Source organism: Pygocentrus nattereri, chromosome 2 (assembly GCF_015220715.1).
Source record: "Pygocentrus nattereri isolate fPygNat1 chromosome 2, fPygNat1.pri, whole genome shotgun sequence".
Lineage (NCBI taxonomy): Eukaryota > Metazoa > Chordata > Actinopteri > Characiformes > Serrasalmidae > Pygocentrus > Pygocentrus nattereri.
In genome coordinates this window covers 29,643,503-29,670,279 of record NC_051212.1, presented here as the reverse complement: position 1 = coordinate 29,670,279, position 26,777 = coordinate 29,643,503, and the positions used below count along the sequence as shown (strand labels likewise).

At 39.5% G+C, this 26,777-nt stretch overlaps 1 protein-coding gene across 1 annotated transcript in view; it reads left to right on the top strand.

The window, feature by feature from the left end:
• The window catches only part of ppargc1a (peroxisome proliferator-activated receptor gamma, coactivator 1 alpha), a 400,186-nt gene that overhangs the window by 151,470 nt on the left and 221,939 nt on the right, over nt 1-26,777 (top strand).

Sequence of the window (26,777 nt, the reverse complement as noted above, 5' to 3'; positions counted from 1 at the left end):
TGTCTTAACGTAATTTTATGTTAAATGATACCAGATGTTAACGTGAAAGACCACTGTAATTCACATTAATGCATTCTCCTACTGAATGCCTGCTTGGTTGCTAGAAAGTGTGACATTCAGCCTACTGCACTTCACCAACGTACAGAGGTCAGAAACCCAGCAAGTGCCTGCCCTCTGCTCCCCTAGGTGGAGGTTCAATGTTTATACCAGATCACCATCCTTGGCCCTAGTGGGAGAGGCCCAGTGCTGGTGCTGATATCTCACAGGTCAAGAGGTCAGTGGAGCTTTAACCTCACTGAGCATCCAGCCTTGTCTGAGTGAGTCCATGATTCAGTACTGTGATGGTACTCACTGTAATGAATCTTTCACCCACAGGCTGTAATAACTACATTAACTTACATATTTTAACCCCTCAAACTCTAAGGGCCTGTACATTGACTCACACTTCAGTACCTACATGGCATATTTGCTTCAAGGTATTTATCAAATAGTTTATAGAAGTTCCTGAATAATAAGTCTGCTTTTAGCTATGGGGCCCCACATAAATGTTTTGACTGCCAACTAAAGAACTATGTTGGTCATTTCGATTGACAGATGTTTGCCCTTTTCTGTTTTCTCAGTTGGATTTGGATTGGGCAGGACTATATTGGAAGAATTAGGGAATATTTCTCCTCAGCAGCTTGTTTCCACAACTCTACTCACACAAACAAAGATCTCTTTAGCAGATCAACTTTGCAGATCAGCTTGATTGTACAGGTACTCCTCCTGTACTGTGAATGGATGTCTGAGCTTCCGGGCAAAGTGTGCAAATAAATTCACAAAATTCTTTCTGCATCATTTATTGGATAGTCTAACTTATCTAGCAAATGCTTGTGTTGCTTGCATGAAGTCTCCAATCACAGACACCAATCTTGAGCAAATGCAGCAACATGTGAATGAAGGGCCAAATTTCTGCCTACTATATGTACTACAGTCACATTGGGTTGAATGTAACTTTACCTTTGTAAACATATATCTCACACTGATTCCAAGTTTGACCTCTGCCAGAAAACTAAAGTTCAAAAAAGCTGCTGCAGTGGGATATTTATTTAAGTACTGTACATTTATTGTACAATTTTTAAGTTTCTGTTTATTTATGTAGCACTTTTTTGGAAACTTTTACACACTTCCTTTTAAAAACAAATATTGTACATTTGACTCCACTACATTTCTCTGAAGGTTCTTGTTACTCATTACTTTGAAGCAAAGTCCGCAGATTAAATTTCTTTTCTGAAATCTTCACAGGTGAAAACCAGTCAGAGTAACCTACTGCTACGTCAGTCAAGTTCAAAGTGTGTGCTGCGTTTTTTCAGCAGTTGAGCTTGGTGGCTGCTGCTATGGCAGATAAATATGATAAAGATAAAGGGTCCTCCCCAAAGCATCTGTGGCCATATCTGAGGTCCATGTTTGAGATTTTTGAAATGAAGACAGATTTGTTTGCTCTAAATGTTTGCTGTGTTTACCATGCACAAATTTCATCCATGCCTTCAAAAATTCACCTTCCAACCTGAGAAAGCATGCCAAGGTATGTGAACATTTATTTGATTTAAGTAAACCTTTTAAATGACGTTATGTCTCAATTGTGTTTGCCTAACTTTTTTTTTCTGGAGGTGGTTGTGATGTAGTGCTCACTGCTTACTTCGACAGTCATATTTCCTGCAGTAGTATGAGGTGCGCCAGTGAAAATCGCAAGTAGTATGTTTGTGAATGTGTGACTAATCTGGTGACAGAGTCAGACCACAACTGCCACTAATAACACAGTGCATGAACGAGTATGGGAAACAGTTAGCTTGGAAACCAGTTGGGACACAACACCAGGTCCTGTGTGAATCCACCACTGACACATACCAACAGTTAGGCTTATAGCAAAGTCCACAAGCTTTTTTTATTCTACAGTTCTTACAAGCACGTCGGCACATTAAGTAGGTTGTTTCAGAGTCATTAGGTTCTGTAAATGTGTTGTGGCAAGAATACAACAGTGCAATGGCATTAAAAAGAAAATGTACTTTTGAATAGTTGTAAAAATGTTCCAGCACTTGAACATTAACTAAGTCAATTTTGACTAATAAATCCCTTATATTGCAATATTTGACCTGAAGTGTCTATACTTTTACTAATGTAGGTGTGCACTTTGTCCACCTCTGCCAATCACTCTGTGGCCAGAAACAGACACCTACATAGTTCTGAATAAGCAGAGAAGTTGGGTTTTTATAGCCTTTCACTCACTTTGTAGGATTTTTTTTATTTCCCAATTTGACCTCAGTTAATGATCATTAAGTCACAAAGCATGACTGAGTTTTAATATTTGCATTAGAGTTGCTAACCCTTTAACATCAGTAAATCTATAAGAATAATACGCCTATGATTCAAGACGTCAAGTAATATATAGTAGATTTATACTCGTCTGCTTTTTAGTAATAGTATTTTTGCTTATACTCAAGTATACTTGTAAGGAAGGTATTGTACCTTTCACTTAGTTCTACTGCAGTCACTCACACTGCAGTTCCAATTTCCTTTTTTGCTTAATTTAATTCTGCTCTGTTCATCTGGACTGCTTTGCTGCCACTCACACCTCTCACTTTCAAGCATTAGCATTTTATTTTAGGCCAAAAGCAGCCCAAAGAGAGGAACAGAGCCTACTAAACTTCAGCTTCTGTGCTGATAAATGCTGGGTGTACTAAGAAGTTTCACTGCAGTTCCACAGGGAACTAGTTTTCTGACCTGCTGCTTTTTTACACTCCTACGCAGGTTGTTCTTTTGCTTTTAGATGCTTTTATTTCTACTTAAGTCATTATGCTAATGCTGTAAGAATATTTTAACTTCAGTGTGGGTTTAGGCTACTCTACCAAGCACTGGCTTCACCTGCAGTATCTTGTATGTTGTCAGGGAGACTGTGCACCTGTATGGGTGTATTTATGTGCAACCATGTTTGTGTGTGTGTGTGTGTGTGTGTGTGTGTGCTCTTCAATAAGTAGAGGCTGGATCCTGCTATTGATAGTGATTGTGTTGTTGTTATGGACTGAGTGACTTCTGGGACCTTTATAGATGTGGAGCTTTTGTGCTTTGAGCTGCAGGCCACACTAAGGCTATCGCTCTGAATGAGATGTCTTTATCATTCACAGAGTGGAGGCTTTGTGTGTGTGGGTATTCATGTGTGGGGGGGGGGTGGTGGTGGTGAGAACATGGCATGAAATGAAACATCTGTCTTCCATTGCATGTTCCTCGAGGGCTATGGGAGACATTTACAGCACATGACCAACCAGTGGTTATGTTTCTCATGTAAGTTACACAAACACACGGTACAGTCATTACTTATTATTCTTATGTTTTTTTCTCATCTGAAAGGTTTGCCGCACATGTTCATGCACAATTGCCACATTATGGAAGTAGTGCTGGATGAAATATCATCTGTATTGGTGTACTGGTATTGGTGTCAATGAACAATTTTCATTTTCACTGCAAAAAAAAAAAGTTAACAAGGCAATTATTTAACCGATTTTATTAAACTCATGAATGAACAAATGAATACTTCGAATGAAATAATGCAAAGATTAGATTAAATGGACAAAAGCAAGAATTTTCATCAGTTCAATCCCCAAAAACAAATATCAAACAACAAATAGCCACTACATTGATCACAACATAAACTATTTTTAAAAAATAGGTGCCACAAATTCTTTGTGTGATGCTTTAGAAGAACCACTCTTTAGAAGAACCACTCTTGGTTCCCCAAAGAATTGTGTCTGTGGCAGTCGTTCCAAAAACTAGGTCCTCAGGGACCCCCACATTGTCTTCATTTTTGCCCTGTCCCTAATTGTTGCAAGTTAGAAAACATGTGGACCAGCTGGGGATCCCTGAGCACTAGTTTATGAACCAATGTTTTAAGGAAACAAAGTGGTTCTTCAAGGGCATCATGCAAGGAACACTTTGTTATTTGCCAGGTGTTTCAATTTGGTTTGAAAAGCAGTTTTAAAAAACCCCAATAAAAACCATCAAAACTAATAATAATAATATCTTCTGAAAAAATGGTTTCTGTCTGGTAAATGTTTACAATGCCATATAAGGTTTCCTTCGGTGTAATTTTACATGAAGCAGGACAAAACAAAACATTTCATTAGTTCAGGCTAGTAACGCCTTAGGTACACTACACAATCTTTTGCCATTTTTATTTTTCTTCTTTTGTGTTCTCAGTTTTCATTGGCTATTGCAGGAGTCAGTTCTGGTTGAGTTGTTGACTAGTATACACTACTAAATTACACTCAGAGTCAGCAGAAATAAACCAGTCTGGACATATTCAACTCCACCCACTAGTTAAGTCAGTCAGTCACACGATAGCACAAGTGCTAGGAGGGCAAAGGCTACCGCAGATTTCCTCCAAAGATCTGTGAAGCGCTGCTGCATCTTTTTGAACTGCCAACATCGTTAGACAGCTGAACATGCTCGGAGGAAAGCGCCAAACGCCAGTTCTGTTACATCACCTAAGACACGCCTGTGCTGACTAGTATTGCTCTAACTGATGGGGAGATGAGGGGAGCCATCCTACCCAGAAAAAAGTGAGGCCAATTGGGTTTTCTTGGACTCCTGGCCACAGATGGCTGTAGCATTACCAGGGATTAAACTCACAACCTCCTGATGATAGAGCCAACAGTTGTGCCACTCAGGAGCCCTAAATCAGACATGTTTGATATATTCTGACTAATTTGAAATGTGATTGGGAGGCCAAAAATCGGAGTCTGCGTCCCTTGCAAACTATTCAATTCCGTCTGCAACTGTCTCCGACTGACCCAAAAATCTGCAGACTAGAGCCAATTAGCACAGACTCAGCCAGAGTGAGAATCAGGGTTAAAATCGGGTTAAGTCACACAGTGGAACCCTGGCTCAAGACATTCTTTTAACACAGAGCATCTGCACTTTGCAAGCGTAATTTGTTAACTTTATCATTGCAAGCATAACAATCTTCTGGTAGCCTGATATTGAAACATATTTATCAATATCGGCCAGCAATATATGGAACTAAGAATATACTATGCTTGTCAGAGGTCCAGTGCATATGGAGGAGAATGTCAGAAAATGGTACTGTGATGAAATTGCATGCTATCTCTTTCTGTCTGTGGCTCGAATTATAAGTCAGTTTATTACTTTGTCAGTCCCTGAGGACCACTGAACATGTCACATCAGGTGTAAGTGTTCTAGACACAGAAAATCCCCCTGCAGCTAGGACACAAATGCATCCTAGCTGTCCCCTCCCTCTCTATGTCTCATTCCACTACCACCTTGCATAAAGGCAGCGAAAAAGCTTCTGCCTGACTGCACTAGGCTAAGCGGACGCCATTTTGGCTCTGTTTTTGACAGGTTACACGTTTTACATAACAAGGAATTCACAGCAGGCTCCTGGTTGTTGGAGCTGATGGGATGAGATAAGAAGTAATGAGAAAACACCCCCACGGCTCTCCCACTGGCGCTGAGAGTTTCCTGTGGCCTAGACTGAGAACATGTGTGTGGAGGGGTCTGTGGGAAGGGAAGGCAGGTAGTGGAGGTCCATGTCAGTCCACAGGAGCCCATGTCGCCAGTAAGGTGCCTTTCTGCGCTTTTTAATTAAACATGGAGGAAATTGAACAGAGCTGGGGGCCCGATGCCCTTAACAAATCCCTATAAGGTCACCCTCACTCTCCCTAAAACCCAGCCAGAAGCAGTGTTTTTGTTCTCCCAGAGTTCATTCAATGGTTTAGCTTTTATCGGCTCACATTACGCGGAGCTCTGCAGCAGAATTGGTTATTTTTATCAAAAGCATGAAAAAAAGACAACAAAAGGAAGACAAGCAAATAAGCACAAGGGCAAAAGCCTGAAAGAGATGGAGGCCTCCCTCTGTTAGTTGTTTCCTCCACTGTTTCCCTACTGAAGTTCATGTAAAGTCAGTGGCACGTTGCTGGAACAGGCCGTATAATGCACACATGCATACTCTTGCTAGGCAGACTTCTTTCATGGGAGGTTGTGCAAAACACAATAATATTTATTTACAAAAGAGGTGAGATGTATCTCTTATTTTCTTCTGTTACTACCTTGTTTTAGGAGGTGCTGTTGCCATTCATAACACTTGCATAGGCATTAGTCAGGACCACAGCATGTGGTTACACTTTTTTTTGCATTTGGCAGGTACTCTAATCCAGAGCAGTCAAATTACAGAGTTACGCAAATGTAGTGTCATGTAGTCTTGTCCAAGAAGTTTTATTGGCATAGCGTGGTGCTCTTGCCTGAGCGGTAAATCCAACGCTATTCTGCTGCATGGAGTACAACAGGGTTACCCACTATGCAAAACCTGCCAAACTGCCGAAGTCCAGTGCAAGGAGGTAATGCATGTCAGAACTGCAATCTGAACCCACACTTCCATGGGTTCAATAACACAAGCATATTGCAGTTACATTACGGCTGACAAATTATTTAAACAATAAATCTTGGTTAATCTCAGTTCTCTTATTTGCTCAACTTTGTTCCTAAAGAAAGTTATTTTTCCCCATTTAAAAAGCAATGTTTTTCTTCATCAAAGGCAAGTGAGAACAGTGGCTGCATGTTACACTTCTCTGTGATTGTAGGCCTCTCTCTGTCAAACTACTGCTTTGTCTTTTTCAAAGGTAACTGGAGATTTTGACTTTGCTATTACTTTTGTTAGTTTGCTGCTCATTGATTTGTTCATAGTTATCTTGCCAGAGATTGCCAGTGGTAATGTTATACATTTTTCTGGTGAGTCAATGTGTGAAAAGAATTCCAAGACAACATCAATGGTTTGTCATTAAAAACCTCTTGAACAAGAGGTTTATAGACACTGAGTCAGTCATAGCAGCATACAGGCAGCTGGCCTTCAACCTACACCGGTTAAAAACATTAGTGCCATTAATAATTTATGTAATTAAAACAGTAACCTTGATACCATTAAATTCAATATTGATTAATGCTTATTTAGAGCTCATTGAAAGAATTCTAAACTTTGTCAATACATTTTTTCCTTATGTAGTACAGAAGACTATTATGATTTGAATTTGATGAAAGTTACTGTAATGCATGCAGTCATGTTTTGCAGAATGAAAAAAAAACATCCTTTACATCTTTGCCATGTGTTATATCATTTCTTTCCATCAAAGAATGTAAATTGAATTGACATGTAATTCATTTCATAACTCACTATTTAAAGAAATGCATAATCACATCATTACATTTGAATAGCATACCAAAAAGGAACTTCTAAGGGTTCATGTAAACAATTATTTTGAATGAGGAGGTCTCTCCCCAAATGCAAGACCAACAAAAACTATCCGAAGTATCTGCAGACCACATTTGTGACATCTACCCAAAATGTTATAAATATCCAAGAAGTGAATAAATGGAATCCCCCCTTCAAAGGGCCAGTGCCTCTCAGCCCGAAGGAGACTGTAGAAGATGAGCAGCATTGGCAAGGGGAGCACGCCGCTCTGGAAAATAAAACTGTCCAGAATCCTGCCATAAAGCATCTAGAGACAGCTAGTACCTTGCACTGAATAGGAAGCAAGGGTGTGCGTAGTGGGGGCTGCCAGAGGCAAGCCAATGATTTATAGCTATTGTGGAGTTCAGCAACAAGTCAGCTGTTTGTATTTTTTTCCAGGTGGTGGTGGGCAAAAAGGGCATTCCCCCTCTAGAAACTGCCTGGAATTGAGTGGTGTGTGTGTGCATGAGTGTGTTTAATTTAGTCACCTCTCTCCCTTTACTCACAGGGACACTTGGGTTCCAGCTTGGGATTGGGCTGTTCTGTGCTTAGTCTGCTGTCAATGTATATTCCATGAATGTGCACAGCAATTATCACATTTTTTGCTAATGCATCCACAGCATGCCACTCTCATAAACTAGAGGTCCGCTAGCAAGATTGATAATGAAGGACTGGCTCATTAACAGAGCCTATTAGCCATGTCCGTGTGTTCAGTCCCAAGAGCAGCGTGGGGGCAAACTGGATGGACATGCTGCAATATGAAGACTAATTACCTTTGAAGAGCTTGTGTGCATTCCCGCACTGGAAGCCTCCAAGAAGCTGTTGGCGCGACTTAAGTCGCCGATCGCACAATTGTACGCCTATTGAATCGTTTGCATGTGTGTAATGACTTGCACTGAGGTTCTCCCGCTTCCAACTTCCCCCTCGTCTCATCTAAGAGGAGAAGTGTGGCCTAATGTGATTTCACAGTGTTGCACCTGCTCATATACAGCTCCGCTTTGAAATCTACATCAAGAGAGGGAGAGAGGAAATCTTAACATGCACTATAGCACTACAAGAGCTGATGACAAGAACACAGTGTTCTGAGAATATCAGCTTTTTATAATGGGTGGAATAAATAAGTGTAAAGGTCTTCAGCATATCACGCTGCACCAGTGGATGAAGGTACTTATAACAGAAGCATTTGCAGTAACTCATATATTCCATGCTGTGTGGCTCTGTTCTGGACGTGTTTTATAGTAATAAATATCTGGAACGACAACAGAATTAATAAAGCAGCGTTTCATGATGTTCCATCTACTCTTTTCAAGCTCCTCTAACCATGTTCTGAATAGGTGTCAACCTCTATCTAAGAAGAACGTCAGTCCCTGCTAATAAAACTATGCTTTTTTGTAATGCATGACCTTTATATATGTATTTCAAACACTGTTCTGGTGCTCAGATCCTAAAACTCTGATGGATGTTGGCTGTAGAGAAACTGTGAGAGATGAAGCTTTGTTAGAATGTAGCTTGTGTGTTTTTATAGCAGCATATGGCCTCAAAGCTGTAAATCCTTGGAGCCAGGAACGGACAGGTGGCTCACGCTCTCCCCAGTTTCTCCAGGGTCATCGTGTTGTTTTAGAGCCGCTCACTGAGGGTTAACGAAAGAAAGCGTCCAAGAAGTAGATCAGTGGATGCACTCCCTAGCAGCACTGCACTTTGTTAACAATATTGTATTGCACTTATTGTCTTTGTTTAGAATTCCACTAGTTGCAACAGCTGCACTTATATAGTCCAGTTACCTCCTTCTAGTCATTATCTCCTAGAAAACAGCAGTCATGATTTATTTAGAATCTGTCATGTTTTGGAAGCATGTTTAGGTGAATTAACCACCAAATGATATTTTACTATAGGTATCACAAGGACTAATATAGAAAAAAAAGGTTGGGTACCCCGACTATCACAGGGATGCTTAACTCAGAACTGAGAGGAACCTGCTGATCAATTCCAAATCAATGAGTCCAGTTGGACAAGCTTGCTCATTTAAAACCCATTTCCCCTTGATGGTCTTTGTCCTGTTTTCAGTGAACCACCCTTAAATGCTAATGTTGATGCTCAAGAGCCTGAAAAACAATGCATTTACCTTCTTTTAAAGAAAGGGGCCTCCCAGGCATGAGATCCAGGTCGATTAAACATGAAGACCTTCTTAAAATTCTGTGTTCTTCACCCCACTAATCTAGATGTGTAGCGTGAGTGTGTTGATGGTTGAAGTCTTGAGGCTAAGGTTAACTGCAGGAGCTCAGCTTAGGCTTTGAGATGAGTCTGAATGATACATTGGGTTTTTTTTATGTTAATGGTGTCACACGTAGGATCTGAGGGAAATTACACTATTTCCAAATGAAGCAACCACAAGTCCCATTCTTTTCAGCCTCATTAGGCTTTATTTCAGAAAGATATTTTGGACAGGTGAAAATGCCCTACAGGTTGGTGAAGCATCAGAATGTAGACCAAAATGTTTGTCTGTATTTTGCCTACACGTGGTATATACACTCTGTATATAAATCACTGAATTTCTTTGAACGACCACACTTTGAGTTTTACAGCTTTGTTGTTCATCTTATGACTCACTAAAAGGAAAGAAAGCCACTTCACTTCAGGAACAAACACTTATTGCCTAGTCAAGAGCTTGCCACTCTGCTTTGTAGTGAGAAGACCTCCACATGTGAAGATGCCCCCCTTGCCTGAGGTAATTTATGACACTCTCATGACTGTCATTACCTCACTGTCGTTTGGGCTGTCCACCATGCCATGTGTGGATAATTAATGCGTTTTTGAGTCCTCGCACCTCTCTGACACACTTGACTCCATTTAATAAATGATGGCCCATATTTCCCCATTCATTATAATGTCATTAAGACATATTAATTCTTCCTGCTGCTTTTACCTTTTGCTTGAGCTGCAGCAGGGGCCCTTCGCATGGGGGCCCTTTGCATTCACATTGTCTGCAGGCAAAGCACTCATGCAGAAGGTGTACAGCAAAAATACATAGTTTTGTGCACGGAGCATGAAAGCACACACTAGTTGCTGTACATCCACCTCTTTTATGCAAATTTGTAAAATGCAAATTAAAAAGGACAAAAAGCAAAAAAGCATGTATTTGGGGAAAAAACTATTACTTATGAAAAGTATCTATTTTTTAATGGGTACACATAGTATTTGCAAGTAATTTAATACTGAATATTAATCTATTAAAGACTAGTTACTTACGTTAACTACTAATTAATGTAAAATAAATGATGTAGCAATATTTTTCTGTTCCATCTGAAAATATCAAACATAGCTGCAGATGAAAATCACTAACTGCATCTCAAACTGCATGTAGCAAACTACATTTTACAGCACATTATGCACCACCAATGGTGCCCTTACAATTTTGTGTATACTGTCTAATAACGTAGTATATGAATTGTGACACGGCTATCAATGCAATGTCTGAATTGACCTTCCCAGAGGTTTGGGGGTGTATGGGCACAATGGTGAAGTAGAACACTGATGTCAGAGTTTCTCAAATGTGCCACCAGCTACTCTGCCTGGCATCTCTGAACTGTTAGGCCTACGTGTGTGCACGGTTGACAGAGGGCTGTCAAAACTGTAATAATAGGTTTGAATCTCTCGATGCTCAGTCCGGGAAAATTTGTACATAAGAGTACTGGATTAAAAATAATAATAATTTGAACTTTACCATTCCCAACTTTTCTGAAATTTCCTTCTATTTCCACAATAATTGAATGGAAATTATGCTAATTGCACATTCTGGATGTATTGTGTATGTCAGGGTTTCCCAACTGTATTCCTGGAGTACCAACTTTTCTGCCCATTTTAACATGCCTGATGTTAACAACCAATGTAAAAGAAAATGCCAAAACAGAAGTGCGATTAATTTCAGGTTGGAAAAAGTTATTGTGGCTGCACTTCATGCTGTTTAATGGGACACCATCACTCCCCAGTTTCAGTTTCAATTTCCCCAAAGCTGGTGTGTGAGCTGTGCCAACATCTCCTCATAACTTACCTCTACCGCTGCAGTGTTTTATTAGGTAGGTATTTACCAATGATAACACACACAGATAATAACATTGAATGGTGGAAATGTCTTCAGTGTCTAGGATTGTTTGAATTGCAAATTTAGGGAAAAGCATCTCTCTCATAAGTGTAACCACCATTTTGCAATATGAATAAATCTAATGGCATTATATCAGTTATTTCCTATGCTGCCTGTCACATTTACCTAAAAACCTTTGTATTTTGCTTTTGTATTTTCAGTAGAATAGAAAACAATAGAAATGTGAAGTGATGATGATAGTATTTAGGGACTTTTGTGTATTTGAGATGCTTTTGTAATACTGTTTTCTAATCTAGAGTTATGATATGATTATGAACTTAGAAACTGTTGCTCTGTAATAGGTATGGTCCTGTATTCAGTTCTAACTGAAATGGTGGTGATGGTGATTAGAAAGACAAGATTTAGGAGTTAGGATGCACACGTATCCTAGCAGTTTCGCTGAAGCTTCCCTGATCCAACTGTAGTCCAGCATGTGGCTTTTTTACACAGTGATGTGGAGGAAAGGTCTGCTTTAAAAAAACATTAGTAGTAATTTATCACCAATTATTCATTTAGCAGCCCTAGTGGTACCATAGGTGTGATACAGCCAGTTCATTCATCTTGCTACTGTGATAAATGTCTTTTTAGGATTCTGTAGGTTATCCCCCTGACATCAAGGGGTCTAGTCTACATACCCCATGCTGATCTCAACATTACCTTAACATAATGAGCACAAGAATTCCTGGGGAGAGGGGATAATTCTTAACCCTTAAGTCCTTCTTCTTTGTCAAAATGCAGACAATGCCTAATAAATGCACTTTTACATATTAATCCACCTTGTCATGCACTAGGCCTAGTGTGATCATTTTAGTCCTGTTCAGCATCTTCTTTCTTGCCTCCTATATCTGGAAGTGAACTGTTCACTGCCTCATCGTTGTGGTTTCTCAGTGACAGCAAGAGAAGAGCCTTCTTTCTATAGTTCTCGTCCTCAAAAATGCCATTCTTGTCCAAAGCAGAGCTTTGTAATGAATTACATATGTTCCAGCAGGATTTGTCAAAGGAATAGCAGTATGAGGCAGTGCCCCTTTCAAAGACCCAGGCTGTTCGCTTCCCTAAAAGATGACCGAATCCAATTTAATGCGAGCTGAATGAGTGCTGTCGGGCTCATGTATCAACTTTCCTCTCAATGCAAGCTCCCACAAGAGAGTCGCAGCTTGGGGAGCAAGAGATGCTGCAGCTTCTCCCTAATGCGCTGGCAAGAATTTGCATCCCCAATGTGCCCTCGACAGAAACCCTATCCCTCTCTGTTCTTTGGATGGCTGAAAGGTACAGTCTATCCTCTCCTTTGCTCCCTGGTACGGGCTGTTCTTACAATTGAGGCTGTCAGTCCAGCTTATTGCACACTCATTCTCCTCCATTCTTTTATCTGCTTTACTCAATTTTCACTCTTAACTCCAAAAAAATCAGCATCTCTTGCTCTTGCTGCAAATTCACTCTTAGCTGCAGTTGTCTGTTGATAAATGGATTGATGTTGTGACAAGCTTGTTTTTAGCTGTGGTTTAAAGCAGCTTTGAGTAAACTACATCATAATAGCATTTCCAGTCTTTGAACAAAGTCTTTATGGTACAATACTGATGAAAGAGAAAAAACAAAAAACAGAGTGGAAACTTTACCGTGCTGCTTGGAAATTGCAGAGAACAGCAATTGTCAGATGACTGCCCAAACAATTAAAAATGATGCTTTAGAATATAATTACCCCTCATTCATCAAAGCAAAAGTTCTAGATGTCAACACGCTTCCCCTTCAGGAGCATTCCAACATCTGTTTTCATGCTCTAAATTTGGCTGCCTCTGAAAACCATTAGTTTTGGTGGAATCCCACACATCTCATAATCATAGAAGCCAATCTGTTTCTGGGGCTGTGCCTAGGTTATTTACAAATAATCCCATATGTCAGGCCTTTTGTGTGGATCACGACAGAACTGGAAATCTTGTCCATGTTTCTCCGTTTCTCTGATGTCTGCTTGTAATTCTACTTAAGCTCACCAGCAGCTGCCATACAGTCCAGTTCCCCTAGATCCACAGATAAGCATGATTCCCACAGACACCAGGCATCACCAGCATTTAGCACAGAAACTAGCCCTTGCAACTTCACATGGTGCATTTTTGTCCCCAAATGGCAGTATACATTATTCATACATAATATGTTGCCATAAATAAGGCAAAACGAATTTCTTGTAAGAATCCTGTCTTGGCAGGCACACCAACAAGTCTTTGTACTTTGGCATGATTTTCAACAAATCTTGCTTGGAGTTGCTGCCTGTTAGACACTTGGCAATTTTAACCTTTGCTCCATTTAGTAGAGTACATTGTTAAAAATAAAAGGTCCTAAATGGTTCTTGGCTTGGATGTATGACACCACTAAAATGTTATAGGTTGCTAATTCTTTATTTGGTATCATCACATTATGTGGAGGCTCTTTACAGTTTGTAAAGGTTCTTCACATTTCTTATCTTTGCACATCTCATATGCAAAAATGGTTCTCTAAAGAACAATAGTTAGGTTCTTTAGTGAACCAAAGGTGCTTATTTCTGTGCCACTGCAGAACCCTTTTAGTACCTTTTATTTATTGAGTTCTTTTAAGAGTATAGGATATGTGTTCCAACTCACATAAATGCGAGAACACAAGGTATAGACTTCACTCCACCTTCACCTTCTAATGCTACTATATCAGCCTCCAGTCGCTCTCTACACATGACAAGCTAGCACAGTTGAGTATGCTCAGCTAGTCGCCAGCATGAATCACAAAATGTTGATCCCCTGCGTTAGTGACATGCAACACGCAACGCAGGCCTTGTGTCAGAGGGCTCCTGACAGTATCACACACTCAATAAAAGCCCACCTGTTTCTCCCCAAATGGTAATCTAATTCAGCCTTCACACAGCCTCGCCAGTGTTCCCCAGGTGTCACATTCTGTCTCGCCTCCACCAGACCCTGGGTAAGGAGGAGAGGGGGCATTGTTAACACACAGGCCTGACATGCATTGGGACAATTTCACGCACAGGTATAATCCACCTGATACCTCCTCCTGGAGTTTTTTTTGCCTTATGGATCTCTTTCCAACTATATCAAGGAAACAGGTCAAGTGACATGACACATTAGGTGGAGTTGTGTGTATGTACAGAATATGTTTGATGTGCAAATCGAGTACAAGTTGAAATTTTCAGGATGTCGTTGGAAAACCAGGAGAAACACAGGTAACCTTTGATGTCAGGACCAACAACGTGATCCTCGATTTGTGAACTGCTTTGTAATGAAAGATACATGTTTCATTAAAAAATATTAATGAGGTTAAGTTTAGGGTTATATGTTGACATGCATTGGGACATTTGCATGCACAGATATAATCCATCTGATACCTCCTGCTGGAGGTTATTTAATTGCCTTTTGAATATATTGAGAAAACAGGTCAAATGACACATTAAGTGGGGTTTGTATGTATGAGATGGATTTACATGTGCAAGTAGAGTGTGAATAGAAAAAGTGTAAATGTGAGTTTGTTTTTGTGCATTGTTGGGGCAAAAGTGTCCAGATTTCATTGGAAAAGCAGGGGAAATCACAGGTAGCGTATGATGTCATGACCAACAAAATGATTCTCCCTTTGTTCTTTGTACACATATACTTTCTATGAAAGATGCATGTTGTTGGGTCATGTTTAGACATGCATTGAAGCAATTACATGCACAGACATCATCCACCAGACACTTCCTGCTGAAGTTTTCTTAATTGCCTTATGAAACTTGTTCTGTCTATATATCAGGTCAAATGACACAACATGTATTTGTATTTATATGTATGGGATGTAGAAGTGGAAGGTATGGGATGTAATGGAATGTGCAAGTAGAGTAGGACTTTTAAAAGTATGTGTTTTTGTACATTTTTTCAGACAGAAAAGTCAGAAGAATCAGAATCAGAAGAAGTTTTATTGCCATTGTCAATGAACAGGATTCACAGAATTTGCTTCGGCATGAAGGTGCAACATAAAAACAAGTAGTAATAGGATAGTATAGTGTTGGATTTGTTGGAAAACTAGAGGGAAACATGGATGACCTACAATTCCAGGGCCCACAAAATGAACCTCACTTCATAAAGTGCTTTTTACAAAAGATGTTTCTTTGAAAATATTTCTTTGAAAATGTTCCTGAGGTGAAGTTGTACTTACTAAAATCTTATTATCTAGGTAGCCACTTCTATGTTTTACCCCACATTCTGACAAGCTGAAAAAGCAAACATGAATGTGTGTGATCAATAGAAACATAATTAGAATTCTCCTAGAGCATAATTTTGGGACCTAAAAAATTGTTTTGGTAACATTTGATCAGTATAAGTAATTCTCGAAAGTGAAAATGACTCAAATGTTGAAATGTTCTGCCCTTTGAAGCAGCCCGACATGTTTGAAATTTTGAGTGAATTTAACACATTCACGCAGTCCATAGCAGATGCAGTGTTCTGACTCCTCTACTCTCACAAGCCAAAATGAAGGTGTGGCAGTAACATGGCAAAAATCTTAGGCAGTCTCTTTCTCTGTTACTGGGGGTCCCTGTAAACCCCTCCACAGAGAGTAGGCAGATCAATACTAGGAATCAGGCTATTACGCCTTTTTAAAGTGCTACTTGTGCGATCAATATGTTATTATTTTTCATCTGCTGGCTGTATTTAATACTCTCATTATTATTTTCCTGCTTTGATCAAGGCCCCTCTTCCAGGCCCCCTGGTGCTCGATCTGCTCTTCCTCTCACCAGACGTTTTCTTTTGTTTCAACTCTCATTGCACATCTCTCATTTGCACATGCTGCATGTATACGTACGCCTGTGTGCTCTCATAAGCTGTTTGCTCGTGATTAAGGATGAATATATTTGTAGAGGGAAGGTCCTGAAGGATGCTGTGTTGAAAGCATTTGGTGCGTTGTGTCATCAGACATCAGGGAGGTGGCGTCATGTGTGTATGTGGAGAATCCTCAGGCTTCTTTGATTATTTTGGTTCTCTTTAAAGCAGTGCGATTTTCATTCTACTTTTAAAAATAAAGGTTCCAACAGGGTTCTTTGGATTAATGCCATAGAATAAGCACTTTTGGTTTCCTTGAAGAACCAACAGATTTCATTAGATATGCCATACATCCAAACCAAGACCACCACTGGGAGACCTAACGTGCATCACTCTTCACACGGGGTATGGTTTCACGTTAAAGCTATGCATTCTTGCTTTCACATCATCAGCTTCTATTTCACCACAACAAGAATGACCTTCATATAGATTAAAATAGTAAAGGGCAGGCATCGGTAATGTCATTTTGAAAAAAAAAAGAGGTCCCATATTGTTTTCCTCTTTGTTTTTTTTTTTTTTTGTTTGTTTTTTTGTTTTGGGAGATGCACCGAATAAGTAATTACGATGCATTTACAGCTTTGCAGTAAAGGCGAATGAGATGGGGGGCTTAATATATGAGATCAGGGCCGTGTCGTCCTTTAATCTTTATGGGAAATCTCTGCAAGATCAAACATGCATTAACTCAGCCATAATAAAGCGGTAGATGTAGACAGGGGCCATATGAATCAGGTGAAGGAGCCTGAGTGGTTTCTGGGCGCATGCTGTGTTCAAAATGTATTGGAGGAATTAGAGGTAATACTCATTTTAATGTAAATGAGGTCTTTATAGCAACACTCCGATTTCGCCTCACGGTAGGGAGAAGGTTTGTCTCTTAACGACATTTTGGAAATTAATCATCTCTAATTAAACAATTTGGCAAGTGGAGGGCGATGCCTGGTGCCCATCCTGGTGGTCTTTTAATGAAGTTGAGAGAGCTGATTGGGTGAGCCCTGCCATGGCTAGTGAATTGTTAAGGAGAAAAGCTGGTGGTGCCTCCATTTTTCGTCTGCTAGCTAGCTGCAGGCTGAGCTCTCAGTTCATTAATCAGTAGCACATTATGATACATTCGTCTCTGTTTGCTTTTTAAATGTCTTCATGCATACTTTATATGGAAGACCTCCGCTCTCTCCCCTCCTGCACTCGTGGCTGAAAGCCCCTTGCTCTTAGTAGGAGATTAATTGCTCTTGATCAAAGTTGTCATGCGCTTTTTGCACTCATTGTAATGGACATCAAGCAGAACGGAAGGAGGAAAGAGAGAGAAGAGGGGAAAAAAGAACCAAGCACACTGAGCGCATGACGTTATCTCGTTGTTTGTGTTCCTAGTGCGGGAAGTTTAATTCCTCTTGTTTACTCTCCACGTTTATTTGGGGAGCAAGGCTTCAATGTCAGTGGCGATGTCGTCGGGGGCCGAAACACGCCTGCTATCACACAGCAGAGACTCCGGCTGGGTTCACCCTCGCCTCATTGGGAAGGGGTATAAATCAGAGGGGACAAGTGACAGAGATTAATGCCGGCCTGGTTCATGGAATAACATCCCCCTCACCCTAGAACAACTTCCTGATAAAAACACCAATGTGACACCCATAGCTTTGTGCAATAATAGAAATGCATTACTCGGGGCAAGTTTACAACTGCCTGATAGGAGCTGCTACTTAGATATGGTAGTCATCCTCAGCAAATGAAGACTTTTATATGCGCTCTTGTTGGCTGCTCTGGATGTTTTAGTGAGTTGCAAGTCAGACAAAACAAGATATATAATTGAATATGCATTATGTGAGGTGGAATGGTAGAACAAGGGCGTGACCCTAGTGTATTGTGGCGCATTCAGATAGGCCTATAGGTTTTGGTCTCTTGAATAAGTTATCTTTTGAATTTTATCATAAGTTGTACCATAACTCATTGAGCTGTAAAAAGCTGAAGACTCTACAAACTTTAGATGCTGAATAGCGTAAAAGGTTCTGTAAGGGCGTGTTCACACTTGACAACTTTGATTGGCTAAAAACTAATGTAATTGCTCTGTTAGCATATTTACTGATTAATTGCTTGATTCTTTTATTGCCCTACAGTGTTGGTGGTAGTTGTTTCTGGTGCATGAAGGTGTACGTAAACATAAAAATCTAAGGTATACATATAGCGAACAGTATACAATACAATATATCATGCAACATATAGAACAGAAGAATCATGAGAAACCTCGCAATAATGTAATCAGTGCATTCTTACAACAGCTGGAAATCTCACAGACAGACTAAAATGATATACATTACTCAGAAGAGTTCAGTAAGCTTATCACAAAGGAAAATACTGTTCTTTAAATTACTTATCTTAGATTTTGAAGATCTGTAGCGCCTCCCTGAAGGAAGATGGTAGGCTGGATGAGAGGAATTTGTAATTATTCTCTTTGCTCACCTAAGGGAGCAAGGAGTATAAATGGGGTTAACGGAAGGAAAACGATTCCAATTATATTTGAAGCTTTACCAACAATGCCTTGCAGTTCGTTACAAGTTTGAATATCTATACTTATGTATTAAATTGTAATAGATCATTGTAAGAACACTCTCAGAGGAATAGGCCAATACATTTAACCAGTGAATCTCATCTTACTTTGTTTTCTTTTTCCCATTGTCTCAAGACAAAAAACCTTTGTTGTTCAAAGAATCCCTATTGTGACTTTGTAAAAACTTTAAAGATCTCATAACAGATGTTGATCATCCCAAAACCTGCAGTGGGGTATTTACAGTCTGTGTCTTCTTATATTCCTTTGATGCACGCTAAATAAGCAGACCAAGACCCCCCTGAGGGGGTCATTCTCGGTCCACTTGCAAAGGAGCTCTGATGCTGTTCGTTTGAGGTATGAAAGCAATATGGACCAAAGATAGAATGAACCATCATTTCTTTCCTGCATACTTTCTTTGGTTCCTGCAGCAGACACATTCCTGAAGCTGTTTTTAAATGTATGCAGAAGCAGACACACAAAGAAAATTTGAATTGACCACTCAACCACCATGCCAAAGAATCTTGTGCCCAAAATTAAGAAATTATAGACACCTGTTTATAGTGTATTCATAAAACGGTCAAGTGTTGCTTTTGTTGCAAGTCTCACACATTCACTTTATTTTTGTTATGCCAGTCAAACCAGGGAATGGCATGAAAGGATCCTTGTTTTCCATGAAGCAGTTAGTCAGATTGAAGATGTTTATTTTTTCACTGAGCCATTACCATGTTTACCAGGCTTTGATCAATTGACCCTTTGGATTTGTTATCAGGATCGCTAAAGACTGGGCTATAACAGTGCTAGTGAAAGCCAAGGCTTTTTTTTAATGCTTAATTGATTCATGGTCATGAATGAACTTGTAATGTCTGCTTAATGACGTGGAGCATCTCAAAATCATACTCCAGCCACACAAAAGCTACACAAATTCTTTTTTCCACTTGACTTTGAATGTTCAGGTGTTGTTTTTTTTGTGGTGGTTCTAATTACCCACTCCTTTTTTTGGATTGTTATTATTATTATTACTGTTATTCTTATTGTCACCAGTGTCAGTGAAGTCAGACTTTAGTAACCCAGGCTTTGCAGCAGGCTGTAAAGAAATGCTTGAGTTGTCTCCTGCCATCAGGTTGGAAGTCATAGTGGTAACTTTAACATTACAGTCGGCCAATTCTGATTTCTGGTTTGATGTAGTTCATGCTATGTTTGATCAAGCAGACTCTGGGTCTCCCATAGGAAGGATGAAAAGTAGTTGCTTTGTTATTAATGGTGGATAATAATAAATGTGTGAAAATTCAACTGGACAGGTGGTTTGTTAGAACATAAAGATTAGAGTTCGAAAGATTAGAAAGATTAGATTTCATGCGCTCTGAGTTATGTAATGGATGGTTTAGTTTTTTAACATGAAGATACAATTGAAACATTATTACACACCTTAATATATGCACATATGACCACGCATCAATCATATCACATTAATGCAGCACATTTTTTGACATATCGTAAAAACAGTAAGCATATTGAGGCTCTATGCTTTCACAGCGATTTCATCCTGCTTTGCATCATGGGAAGACCACAGTAATGTACGGACCCTCATAGTAGATTTCTTATTAGTTTAATTTTTTTGTAGTGCGCGGTACAAACTGAGATTAATTACAGCTAACAATAGCATTTGTTGCAGAACAATGACGCAGACTGTAAACCAGCTTGAAGTTTATGCCCTTCAAGCTTATTTCTTACTGACAACAGACACCTATTTTGTACAGTGAAGAACCCGTACACTGTCTAAAAGGTAATTTCAAAATGGTACATCAATTCAAATACTCATGCTTTACTCAAATGATTTGCATACAATCAGAAATGGCAGAAGAATTCAGATTTAATGGTCTATAACTTTAATACCGTATTAGCATTCACTCTGATGAGCTGCTGCTTTGTGAGGTCTTCTGAGCACAATGAAGACAAATGAGAAAGTGTAGAACTCTTATGTCTCCCCCCCTTCTGATCATAGCAGTACCTGCTGTACTCCGAAAAGGCTTTCATTTGGAAGCATCAGGTTATTGGAAAGTGGGGGGAGAATCTTCACAGAAATAATCAAGCCTTGATGAAATAAAGGCATGCTTTAAGCCCGCATGTCTGGCTCTGATGTAGTTGACCTCCGCTGCAGCGATAGCCAAGAGGAGATAAAAACATAAATCCACAATTATTAGCATTAGCCTTTCAAGCTTCTCAAGTTTGAAATAAACATGCAAATTGGTCTAAATAGAAGTGACAGGGCTGCTGGAGAGCTTTGAGTTTTAAGTACACTTTGAATACCTTTGGTAAATTATCTGAAGGACTTTGACATCCTGTAATTTTACCATGTCTAACCAAAGAACTCCTATTTGAACATCCACTCTAACCATAACCTCAATCTCAATCCAGAACCTAACCCTGGTATTAATCCCAACCATGGTACTAATCCCAACCCTAACCTAATGCTGTTGAGAACTGTTTCACCAAAGAGATTGTTAATAATTTGATCATTTGTAGATACTCTATAGAGGGCTATCCATATAAAGTAAGACCTTCGTTGTCAAGGTAAAGCTATTGTAGTATGTTGTAGGAATTCATTTTGTCTTATTTTTCAGCTTCTCTACTTCTTATAGATCTAAGATGGAAATTGTTATATTGGATGAAATGCCACATTTGCTTTGTTTGAGCAGATCATGTGTTATTTCTACAGAGAGGAAACGTAAATATGGCATTTTTCATAAAATTTTAGTGCACATTTTCTGTTTATTTGCTGAATTTAACTTGAATTTAACTAGTTTTTTCCCCACAATATGTTACATACAGTAAATAAAGAGTAATTGTGCATTAAAATGTGCAGAATTGTGTTCTCTGTAGAGGATGTGTAAACTTTTTCTCACTGAGAAAAAAAACAAAAAAAACAATGTCATTTGACCGGGGTGTCAAAACTTCAGCATATGACTGTAGGCCTATGTTGTGAGTTTATTAACAATGATTCATTTGTAATTTCGCTTATAGAACTGAACTACTGGGCTTAAACCCTTTGAACTACTGCTACTACTTGCCACCATTTGTCCATGTAGTTTAATGTAAAAAGTCAAAAAAAAAAACATCCCTTTTGAAATCAAATGCATGAAAAGCCTGTGACTTTCCATGTCTAATTCCAAAGAGCGGAACTTCAATATCACGTGCATCTAGGATTCTACATGTGGCTGAACACGGACAAAGGAAGTGAAGGACATCTGCCTCGGAAAATCATACCTTTCTATCTAATCTCTCCATCCATCTTTCCATCTGAGCAGTGGCATCGATGGAGGCAGGATTTCATTAAAAAAAAAAACTCGGAAAATTTAATTTCCACTCTTTACTGAGGACACAGCTGATTTAGCTATCCTCGTGATCTTGAACATCTTTTTCCTTTGCCCTCAGTTTGACTGTTGTCTGTGTTGGGCTGGGTTAGGTTTTCAGAGGTTTTTGTGCATTTGCCTCGATCATCACATTAATATTGAAACAGGAATTTGGCAAGGTGTTTCTTCTCGGTTTAGATGTGCTGTATTTCAGTACACACTGGTAGCAGATGACAAAAGCCGGACTGTGCAGTCAGGCCTTTCTCGCTTTTCCTCGAACACTGCACTATCGATGATATTCTAGCAAGCAGCTCTCTAATCACATCTTGCCTTGCGACTATCTGATTTGGGCCTGGCGGTTTTGTCTGGGGCACAAAGCTTATCTGCTGTTTTGTGGACACTGTTGTGCTAAACATGTTTGCAGTGCTGCAGATGCATATCCCTTAAAGTCGTATGATCTATAGCAGACATGCTAACTCTCAGACATTTGCTAACAACAAAATAACTTGCTATTGCTGTGACAAAAAGAAGAGGGTGGTGGGGGGTGGGGGGGTTGGGGTGTAGATCTGGGTAGAATTAGCATAGAAGGCACGTCTTCGTTGCTACCTGGGTTAGAGATTTCAGGAGTAATTAAGAGAATACCTGAGGTAATGAAGTGCTGATTTGATGAGGGTGGCAGAGATTAACCAAACTGGTTTGATGCGGCACAAAATGCTATTATATCTGTGGATAGCAGTATTGTGTGCTTCTCTTCCTTAGGGGTGTGGGCTTGCCCCCCCCCCCCCCCCCCCCCCCCCCCCTTCCAGTCTCCCTCCATATACTTCTCAACCCTGCTTTAGCTGTATGCTGTCAGGGCTCTTCCTTTTTATAAATCCCATATTTTTAGTTTTCATTTAGTTCAAATCAGTTTTTGTGGAGTGTTAAATGTTCTAGCATTACTAAATGTGCTAGCATTGCTAGCAGGTTTGCTGACAGGTTGACACACTTATTTAGCTAAAAGCAGCAACAACAATACAGACAAAGGGCTGCATTCAGCTAGCAAGACATTTATTTACAGGTTGCATGGCAGTTGGTTTGTTGGAGCTGCAATTTACTGGCAAAAACAGCACTGTCTTCAGTACAGTCCTCCAACAAATGTGTTGAACAAAGTGAGATCTAGTGGCTGGACACTGGCTGGACAATGTTTCCATTTTGTAGCCTACCATCTTTTGGGAGTGGGTACAAACAGCATTTGGATGGCTAATAGCTTTGCAATAACCTTTCTTACATATTTTCTGCCCCTCGGTAGCAGACCTTGGGAGCAGTTTTTGGGTTGTACACATCCTCTTAAGGTGGGGACCTGTAAACAGCAGCTGATAGTTAATTGGTCTATTCCACTGAAACCCTGGAACTGGAGCTGGAGCTGTTTTTATGGAAGTGCGTACCTGCCAGGTAGAGAAGTGTTTCTAGTAGTATGTCACACTTTTAACTTTAAGTTTATTGAAATAATCACTTTGTTTTATATATAATACTTTCATATATTAACTTTAATAATTCTTTATATTAAGTAATGATGTATTTTCTCAAACTTTTGACTCCAAATAATGACAAATTTTCTCCAAATTTGAATGCATTATCTTGAGATAATAATTACTTCCTTGAAATTAAATAACTCATTTCAACATAGAATATTAAAATAATATCTTAAAATGATTAAGAAAGTAAGTCAGCGTTTTAAGAAAATAACATACAGAGTCAAAATTGTGGGAAATGTTGAGGTATAAGTGATTTTTTTTTGCTTGTTTGAACAATTGAGTTATTATTTTAAGTCAAACTTTTAACTGCTGCCAGAAACGGAACACAATCACTATTAACCTGTTTCCTCAATTGAGACATACTTCCTTAAATGCAGTATTTCCAACAGAGATTCCACAACTAAATTGCAATCTAAAGGAGTATTTTGTCTGTCAGACATGTGTAATTCATAGGTTTCTCTGGTCGTTTTTGAATAGGTTAAACATTGTGAGGCATTTCTGTTGAAAAGAGCTATTGTGACTGTGACTCCACCACATACGTCCACAGATATGAGTGGTACTCATTTCCTCTTTTTACCCAATCCCTTTAATGCCTTCTGATATCACTGTCCATTCTGTGCTGCACCCTTTCTTTCTTTCTTTCTTTCTTTCTTTCTTTCTCTCTCTCTCTCTCTCTCTCTCTGCGGGTATACCGAGCTGGGCTGTAGTCTCTGATGTGCAGCTGACCTGCTTTCCTGCAGCCCAGCAGAGGAAAAGGAGGGCCTGCTGCCTTTCTAGGTTACACAGCACAGAGGCACCTCCAGCTCCCCCCACCTTCACACAGGCTGTGTTAAAGTAAGGGTCCTCACCTGCACATTAAGTTCAATTAGTATAATCATCCCCACTTAACATCGGAATATTCGAGCGTAAATCAGGCTTGGCAGATAGGTCGCAATTACGATTGGTCAATAGGTTCTGTAACAGATTTGTGCAGGTGGAAAAAGTTTTTGGCATCAAATGCATTTGAATGCTAATGCTAACTGGCCATTTTCGAGAGCTCAGTCTGTATTTTTTATTTCTCTCATCAGTAACACTTCTTGAACCCTGCTACATAACATTGATATAACCATGCCATAAACATATCATGGCAGATGCTGTCATATATAACAGTGATGTTATATCATTACCAGTAATTGTGATGGCAGATGTTATAGTGACGAAAGCTGTCATGACATCCAACATTATGCCTTCTTTCATGACAATTACTGTTAACGATAACACTTATATTGTCTGTTATGACATGCTTATGAACATTGAAATGTTGCTTATTCAATAAAACATGTATTTCAACTGCTAGTATTACAGTACAACTCTTGCTCTTTTGTCAAGTTTTAGATAGAAAAAAAGGGTTAAATCCTTTAAACATTGGATCAAGAAACATCATACTTGTTTTCTCCATGGTATCAGGGTAGAAATAGCTGAACAAGCTCTCCTATTTGTTAGAATTTATAGATCAAAAAAGAACATTTAACAGATTACGTTAAGCATCAGCATCATTACGAGTGACAGAGGAATCAACCAATCAAAACTTGAAATATTGCATAAAACATCTTATGTAAGTGATTCCAAACTCTTGTACACTGGCGTAATTGTCATGTCTTGGAGGAATTAGCAGTTGCTTATGTTCTCACAGTGTTAACGTTCTTCCCCAGTATTTCTGAAACAGTATATATATATATATGAATGTCAGAAATGCATTGAACTGTGGGATATGGAATTAGCCTTAATGCAGTATTCAGCAAGGGGTGCATTTACTGTGTGTTGTTTAAATGGTCTTGTGCGCTTGAAGTTGGCACACACTTTGGTATTTACCAGAATGTACATAAGCATGCACTGAAGTGCACCTAACCACAAGTGTGAATTTTTAGACATGTTGAAAGGTTCTAACTCTGTGACAAGGACGTTTAGGGTGCTAAAATAATAGAAGCCATGTTGCCCCCAGGGCAGATACTTTTTTTCAGTAATGTAACATTGTCATGTTACCATTATGGGTACTTGTCAAATCAGATGCCATATAAATTGATGACAGCTTATCTCACATGCTAATTTTTGCAAAGTGTACACTACTTAACCAGCATGACATCAAACATTATGGCATTTTTCATGACAGTTATTAGTAATGGTAACATGATGATGTTATATTACTGAACATAGTTAACAGTTTTGGTGAAAGATTACTCACTGGTCAGATTCCCAGTTAGGTGGACTGCAGTCAATGAGAGTTGCAGTGTTCACAGTTCTGCCGTGAATGACATCATGGGGACAGCCATCCAAAAGCTCTATTGATTATTTCATCAAAATCTATTCTTTGGAAGAATACAACAGCAAAAGTAAATTCACTCTAATGATATCTTTCCTTTGTATGCTCTATCTCTGCTACATGCATACTAAGTGTCCAAGAGCATAGTAGTCTCTACCTTGGTTAATCAGTCTACTGGTCAATGAAGAGGGTTATCAGGGCACCACATCTCATCTGTCTTAGGCCTTGGCAGTGAAAGGTATCCCAGGCATTTAAAATGTCTCAGTGATACCCACACACACTTGCTTTCTCTTATTTCTCTACACCGCTCTCCTCCCGCTTGTGCACCCGCTTTTGCTCATAGACTCCTCTTACACACAAACAAGCAAAAACCTGCATTTTGTGGCTCAGATCATCAGCTTTCTCTCAAACAGCCGAGCGCTGTCCTGTGTTTCACCTTCATTTGTTTCTCCTTAGCCGTTGTGATGCACAAAAACAATACCATCACCTTGGGCGATGCACAGCTTTGAAGTACAATGAAGAACTTGGGAGCTGGAGCAGAACAAACTTTGCGAGGCTGCCGCACGGGGAATTGGAGGATATTGAACGAGGAATCTGCCGTGGTTTATTTTAAGGCTACAAAACGCAGCAGATGACATGAAACATAATGCCATGAAACGATGCGTGAAGTTTTGGGAAGCTTTCAGAAATGGTGCTGGAGAGTGAGGAGGATCATATCAGTGCTCTAATCCTCTGGAATGTGCAATACAGTGAAAGTCTCTCTATTAACCTCATGTGAGTGGAGAGGACCATACCCCCGGAGATGCAGACAGATGACCATACGCTGAGAGAGGAGCTGTCATCG